This window comes from Nothoprocta perdicaria, unplaced genomic scaffold (assembly GCF_003342845.1).
Source record: "Nothoprocta perdicaria isolate Ctin4 unplaced genomic scaffold, notPer1 scaffold_47, whole genome shotgun sequence".
Taxonomy (NCBI): domain Eukaryota; kingdom Metazoa; phylum Chordata; class Aves; order Tinamiformes; family Tinamidae; genus Nothoprocta; species Nothoprocta perdicaria.
In genome coordinates this window covers 294,179-301,755 of record NW_020455721.1, presented here as the reverse complement: position 1 = coordinate 301,755, position 7,577 = coordinate 294,179, and positions in this window count along the sequence as shown.

Genomic DNA, 7,577 nt, shown 5'->3' with positions numbered 1-7,577 from the left:
GAGGAAACACGGCGGGGAGGCGCCTGGCGCGCCGGGCCCCGCGGGGCCGCGCCGCCCGCTTCCCCCCGCCCCACACACACACAGAGCAGCGTTTCTGTGGCCGTTGGGGCGTTCTCGCGGCTCGCGCCTCTCGCGCCCGCAGCTGCGAGGGAGGGAGGGATGGAGGGAGGGAGGGAGGCGGCAGCCCCGCGGCCAGCAGCCCTCGCTCGCGCTTTTTCCAGCCCCCGTGAGGACGAGAGGCAATATCCATCTCAGATGGATTAAACGGAGAGGGGCTGGGGGGAAAGGAAAACTCGGGACCCTCGCAGAGCAGCCCCGGGAGCTGCGGCCGCGTCCCTGGCGCACAGGGACACCGGGAACTCGGGAGGGACTCGGCTTTTGTCTCCCACATCTACCTCAGGCTCCGAGATCTGGAGCCCTGCCTTGTTAAGCAACAGGAATGCCGTTAACCTGAATACATTAACATGAATAGAACCCTGCAGGTGCCTTGTGCTTAAAGGAGTTACGGAATCGGCCCCTTCGCTAAGCCGAGATCAGGTGCCCTCTCCGCTTGCTTTATCCGGCTCTCCTTCAGACCCTGTCCCTCGGCTCTTTGCAAAACACCAAGTCTCGCCCTTTCCCCCTTTGCCAGGGAGGAAACTTTGGAGCTGCCCTTCCTTAAAGGAAGGCTGGGAAAAGGGACTCGCCGCAGCTGCCCCCGGTGCCAAGGGAAGCTCCAGGTCCCCCGTGGCTTTGCCAGGACTCGGATCTGGGCAAAGCCGACGCGAGCCCACGCATAGCAGAGCAGCAGCCCGCGAGAAGCCGCGCTGCATCCCATGCGGGAGCAGCAACAACACGAGGCATGGGGCACATTGCAGCACCGATCCCCCCAGGAACACAGCAATAGCAACTTGGCTGTTAGTCAGGGCCAGAGAGAAAACCCCCAACGCAAAGCGCGGCCTAAGGGGCTATGCCGGCTCCGAGGCTCGAGCTGCAGCCCAAGAGGCCACCAGGAGCCCGTCACACACCCCGGCTTGCTCCTGTCCCGCGGGCCCATCTCCCTAGGGGCAGGAAAGCCGGGCTCAAGGCGCCCCGGGAAGGCTCCGGCATGGTGGTGTAAGGAGCGGTTGGCTGCTCCAGGCTGTGTAAGCTCGCCCACCGCTTCACGTACCCGCTCGGCGAAGCTCTTGGGGAAAAATACTACACGGGACTGCTCGTAGGAGGCACGGAGCAATCGCCCCAAACGTGCAGATGAGGGAAATTAAAAAAGAAAAAAAAATCACCAAGATATAAAGTGCCGCACTGAAGATATCCCCCTTGGCAGAATTTAGATACTTTAAAAGTTCTATCTAAAATGAATCCTACAGAATTTCCCTTCAAATAAGCATGTCTTTCAGAAAGGGGAAGATTAAGGATTTTTTTTTCCTCTGAAACTCCGCTGCATTTTCAGGAGGACACCTATTTTTAAACACCCTCTAGATTTACACTCGAAACCCTGTGCTCAGAAATAGCGTATAATGGCTCAGAGGTATTTTATATATAAATATATACACATACACACATTAGGCTCTCAGGAAACCATGATACAGTAGGTACTTTTAAATAATTCTTTGTTGAGCACCCCATGATAAATCTCTAGTTGAATAGCGTGCAACTTTACAAGAATCCTTGATATATACACCAAATGTGAAGCACTGGGGTAAGTTTGCCTATAGTGAGCTTCCAATAGGGAGATATTTTATATTAAATATTACACCCTGACACACAACTGAGAATCTTTGTTAATGAAGCTTTTGGGATTTTTTTGAGGGAATTTCTGAAAGGGGAAAAAAAAGGAGAGAGAGAGAAAAAAAAGCACTATTTCTGCATAAAAGTTGACATTTTCTCAGAGAAGGGAAATTCCATAAATAATCTGTGTTGAATTAACGGAAAGTTTTTGTTAGAAGAATCCCTGTGAATCCTTCTTTACTCGCTGGTGCCCCGAGGCTCCGCTCCCACTGAGGATGCCGGCTTGCTCGGTGCCGCTCCCGGCATTCCCAGGGCTCTCCACGTCCCTTGGGGGGCTCTGGGTCCCGGGCAGGGCCCTCGACAACCCCATCCTGTGACTGCTGGCCCATTCCTGTGACAGAGCGACAGGATTCCTCTCTGCCAGTCCAAACAGGGGGAATCCAGCTACCCTCGCTACGGCCGGTGTGCGGATCTAGGATGGGGAGCCATGAGAAAACGGAGAGGGAAAAGCCTCCAAGAGCTGGGCTGGCTCCCGCAGCCCCGGCAGGAGAGATGGGGCAGCAGCTGCCGCTGCTGCTGGGGGGGGTCCCCTCTTCCCACCCTTCTCCAGCAGAAACTGTCACCCCAGATCCTGCTCGCCCGTGTCAGCAGCAGCCAGCCGCTTTCCCGACGGAGGCGAGTGCTCCCCGCAGCCCTCGGACGGGGCCTTTTGCAGGGCAGCGTCCCACCACCAGCACCAAAGTTGTCCTAAACAGGGGTTGTCTCAGTGTTGTCCCCAAAACTGGGTCAGTTCCCCAAACCTCCTGGTTTGCGCAAACCGGTTTTGTAATGGATTTTGTAATCGATTTTGTAAGTTTTGTAATGGAAAAATGTCCCACTGAAGAATTTTGGGTTGACTTTTTACTCTGCCCACAGACCCAAGCTGTGCACGGAGCGACAGCCCCTGCAATACAGTGGGCTCCTATGGGCAGAAATGGTGCATGAGCTCCAGCTGGACAGACCCGAAGGGACACAGGGCACAACTTCCCAACAGCACTTCCCGCTCTCCCAGATATCATCAACCAGACACTTAATGAACCTGTTGAGCACCGATGACGGACCCAGTTGCTGACACCACGTTCATTATAACATCAAAGTTATAGAAGTACTCTCGGATGAGAGTACTTCTGATTAAAATGCTAGGCTAACAATCACTGTGGGGAGCGTTTGTCCTTCTCCGTGCTGGGAGAAGGAGCCACCTTTCGCCACGGGGCAGCTCCCCAGCAGCAGCTCCGTCGGGAAAGGAGGCTCTACCCGAGCTCCTGCTGCCGCCCGGCCTCGTCCTGCTTCTCTCCCCGCGCACGAGGACTCGTAGGGCCGGTCGAGCACAGCAGAGGGCCGGGGAGCGAGCGGTTCTGCGGGAGATACCTGCCGGCGGAGCCCCTTGGAGCTCTCCTTTGGGAGCTCTGGCGGGCTTGGGCTGTGTAAAGCAGGGCTCCGTGGGACATGCCGTGCTGAGGGCAGCCTTTGCCACCTGCAGTTAGGAGATCTGGCGTGGAAGATCCAGCAGGAAAGGCCCACGTGCCCTGCGGGACGTGGCACCGTTGCAGCCGGACAGTGGGAGGCTCCAGGTCCCTTCCCTGTCTCCCCGCTCCAGGCGACAGAGCCCAGCGTCCAAACCCCAGGCAAGTCTGAGCCTGGGCCGGCGCTCTGAACCGAACCTACACGGAGCCACGAACAGCATTTTCCGGAGCTCCTGGCACTGGCAATTGCTTCTGCCTCCTCAGAAGTAACTGCTTCCCCGCAACTCAGCAGGTTCGGTGCCTTTGCAGCCATTTCACTCCCTGCATCCTACCGACACATTCGTTTTTTTTACTCACAGCTGAGCTGAGCAGGTTTCTTGCTGTCTCTGAACTTTTGCACAAAGTTGCTCATATTTTCCGCTGCATCTTCTTCACTTCAGCTCGCTGGCTCATTCTAATCTTTCCTTTTCAGTAGCTCTAGGTCGAAGCAGCTTATTTAAATAGAGTGTGGTTTGCCAGCAGGTTTTTTTTCCCCTCTCTCTCAAAGAGCTTTATTTTATCTGTTAAAGAAACAGAACACACGTGCACTTTAAAAATTCGCTCTGCCATCATGTTTTCTGGGGCATGCTTCTTTTTGTTTAAATTCTCGCATAACCATTTAATTGTGTCTGAATGATTAAAAAGCATTTTGTCCGGGCGACTCTTTTGCAGGTACTTCTGCTCTTCAGTGTCGGGTTTGCCACAGGCATATCTGAGATATCCTTTTTAAATACCTCATTGTGAGTGTGTAAGTTAGGCTTGCAGCCCAAAGGCTGCAGCGTGAACATGACCTTGCTCGTCTGCCTCCTTTTCTCTCTGCAGAGGCTCTCCTCCTGCCCTCTGGATGCGCACACAAAACATTCCAAAACGGGAAACGCTCCCATTCTACTAAAAAATCTCTCCCCAGCTCAAAACTTCACTGGCTGCTGGGGCCTTTATCCTGCCAGGCCCTGTGGGAAGCGTCAGTGTCGGATCAGCAAGGGGAGCTCGGGCTGCCTGAGCCCCACCGTGCTGCTGACAGAGACGCGGGCAGGTAACACACAGGCTATTTAGTCTCGGAGCATCACAGACCAGGCACACAGCACCTGTTGCGAGCTCTGATAGGTCTGACTTTGCAAGTCATGCACTGCCCCTGGAGTCCAAATGGCGACACAATAACTAAATGCCTGTTTTTGCTTCGAACAATCTCGCTGCCTTTCTGTTAATAGCTCCACTATGTAATTTTCCTGGTTTGTGGGGCCTTCCAAGAAATCAATTCCCCCAGCTGAGGCCAATGATTTTGTTAAACCTTTCTATTTTTGTTTAAACCAAAGCTTTCCTTTTAAAGCTCTGCATGTCTAACAAGCGGCAGGCTCCGATGCTGAGGAGTGCAGAAATTTTCAAAATAAATCTTTGCCAACAAATGCAAGTTGAAAGCACGGCGCTTGCACTCGTGCAGCTGTCCCCAGATCTCACAAGGCCCGCATTGCAAAAGCCATGGCTCTCATTTTCCAACATGCTATCCCATCCGCATGACCGCATCACATACCCGTGCTCACACACAGGCAAATACCTGCACGGTGCAAAAGGAAAAACAAGGCGTAAGAAAGAACAAAAGCGGTGCAAGCAACAGTACCCGGTTCCAAACCAGCCTGTCACTTCAGGAGGCTGCGCTGGGGAAAGAATAAACGGCGTTTTAGTTTCAGCACCTCACAGAAGGGACGAAAGGTGCCAGGCAGCCGCCAAAGCCGGCGCTCAGCCCCGTCCTGCCGGGGCGGCTGCGTCGGGTGCAGCCCCTGCGGCCCCGGCTGCACCCCGGCTCCCTTGTCCCAAGCTGTGCCTTGGGGCTGCACAGCACACGTTCAGCTGCTCGGGTTCTCCCCTCTCTGAAAGGGCCCCGTGACTTTCAAAACCGACTGTGTCTATTTTAGCAGTGCGGTGTCTGAAAAGGCCCCATCGCAGTGCATTCCAAGTTGTAACAGTAACCCCAGAATTGCTTATCTGTTGGCTTAAGAAAGGTACAAGAAGAAAAAAGAAAAAAAAAAAAAAGCACAGTTCATTTCCTTTAGAGATGAATCACTCCCCAGCCCCCTCTTTATTGCAAGTGCTGAGGCTGTTTCCACGCAGCAAAAAATACGGCTTGTATTATACTTTGATCAAGTTGTGAAATAGCCACCCCAATGCATTGAGTGTGCGTGCGCGGGGAGAGCAGAAGCTGACAGCGACGACGTACGATTAGGCTTGCAGATAAGCTCAGGAAAGGGGAGGCTCAGAGGGCAGCTCACTGGTGCCTGAGCTCCCCCGAGGCCGCCAGCAGCACCGGGGCCACGGGAGTGCCAAGCGGACAAGGAGGGACACCAACCTCCTGCACGCCGGGAACACACTTTGTGGAAGTACCGGAGGCGGCAGCGGTGACAGAGGCTCGAGTCCCCCAGCAGCAGCAGCCAAGCAGCGGGGCAGGGATGAAAGGTCCGGGCGCCCGAGGCGGTGCCGGCTCGGACAGGAGCGGCGCCTCCCGAGAGCAGCAGGATCCCAGGGCTCCGGAGAGGGGCAGGGGCGCCGCGGCGGATCCCGCGCCCAGGGCAGCTCAGCCCGCTCCCATCTTTGGGAAGGGCACGGGCAAAGGCTCCTTGGATCCAGCTTTACCAGCGCTGTTTGACCATGCGAGTTATCCCATTGCCTTAGCGGGACCACTCATCTGTGACGCCCTTAATGTTGCTTAATCTCAGTTTTTGAATGCAGCAAACTTCCAGTGGAAAAGTGAACGTTTACTTAAATAAGACAAGAAAACCTAGAGGATTGAAACGTAACCAAACCAAACCAAACCATCAGGCTTCATTTTGTGCATCTGATCCTGCAAATAGCTTGTATAATATGACAGGGAGATCAATGGAATTACTAACAAACTGCAGGTTATGCTTTTTGTTGAGCCAGAGGCTACGCATGCAAAAATTAAGAGCCAATTCTGCAATGCTCTGCTAAGCCCAGTCTCATTACCGAGAGCAGGGCCATTCAGGTGCCGTGCTTCAGAGACACTTCCCCAGGGAACCCGCAGCTCTGCCTCGCTTCCCTCGCCTCTTGTATGAAAACAAAACCACACACAGAGCTGCCAATCACATTTAAAAAACAAAACAAAACAAAAAAAAAAAAAACATGCCAAATATAAGACTTTAATCACACAAAACAGGAAATGCATTCTTAGCTGCATTGCTATAAACTGTAGAATAAAGTAAATGAGATAGCTTCCCAGTATGGTGATACAGACCAAATCACATTTCCCACTTCTGCATCTCCTCTTCCCTCCCCACACACTTTCCCCGAGCCATCTCTCTCCTCTTATGAGCTGCATGGAAACAGTATTTCCATTTACACACAAACTTCGTCATATCCCTTTGTCTCCTCTTCCCATTGCCAGACCTCATCTCTCTTCTGGTTGCCTTCCCTCCTCCTCCAGTTCCTTCTAAGCAGCTTTTCTCCCAGCTGCAACACATCCTTTCCCTTCCCTGACTGCACAGACAGACATTGTGTTTGTCACCTATTTTCCCCATCTGGGAAGTATTCGCTGAGAAGTTGTGGGTTAGGAGGAGGAAGGACTGAAGTCCCCTTTCCTCCCTTCCCAACCTTCTCCTCCTTTGGCTGAGCCTCTGGTGCACCAGTTGGAGCACAGAGGGGCACATGGATGTTCCTTGTATTCAGATCTGGCTCCTGCTGCTCTGCCTTCTCTTACTCCTGAGGCCAAAAACATTCCTCAGTATTGGGGAATGGGCTGTACGCAGTGACAAAAAGCCATTAAAAGCTGAGCACGAAAAACTACTGTGGAAATATCTCCCCTCCATCACATTCAGCTGTTGGCCTCAATGGCAGAACTTTCAAAGGAGTTAGGAGCCCCATACCTTTGCGGGGAGATCAGTCTTTGAGAGAGGTTAACTTTTGAGAGCAGATTTACACTTTGAGTAACTATCCACATATTGGGAGTTTGAGGAAGAGTAAGTGCTGTACCTCCAAGAGGTGCCCTATCAAAGCTCCTGCAGAGCAGACAGGGATCACCATCTCCTATCATCTGGCTGGTGGTGGTCACACGAGTTCCCTCCTACGCACATTTATGCTTAAGGAGAGAATGAGCAAAAGAAATCGCAGAATATGTGTGTGTGTGGGGGGGGGTGTTTTAATATTCTGAGTCTTAAATCCCTTATCTTAATTTCCATGAGTTTGGCTTATGATTTTCGATCTTCTAGGCTTAGAGACAGTCCTTAGCTTTAAAAAGTGTCAGATGCCAAACAGCCAATAAAAGAGTGAAAGAGGAAAAAGTTAGACACAGCTGCCATAAAAGGATTGCAAGTGCTTTCAAAT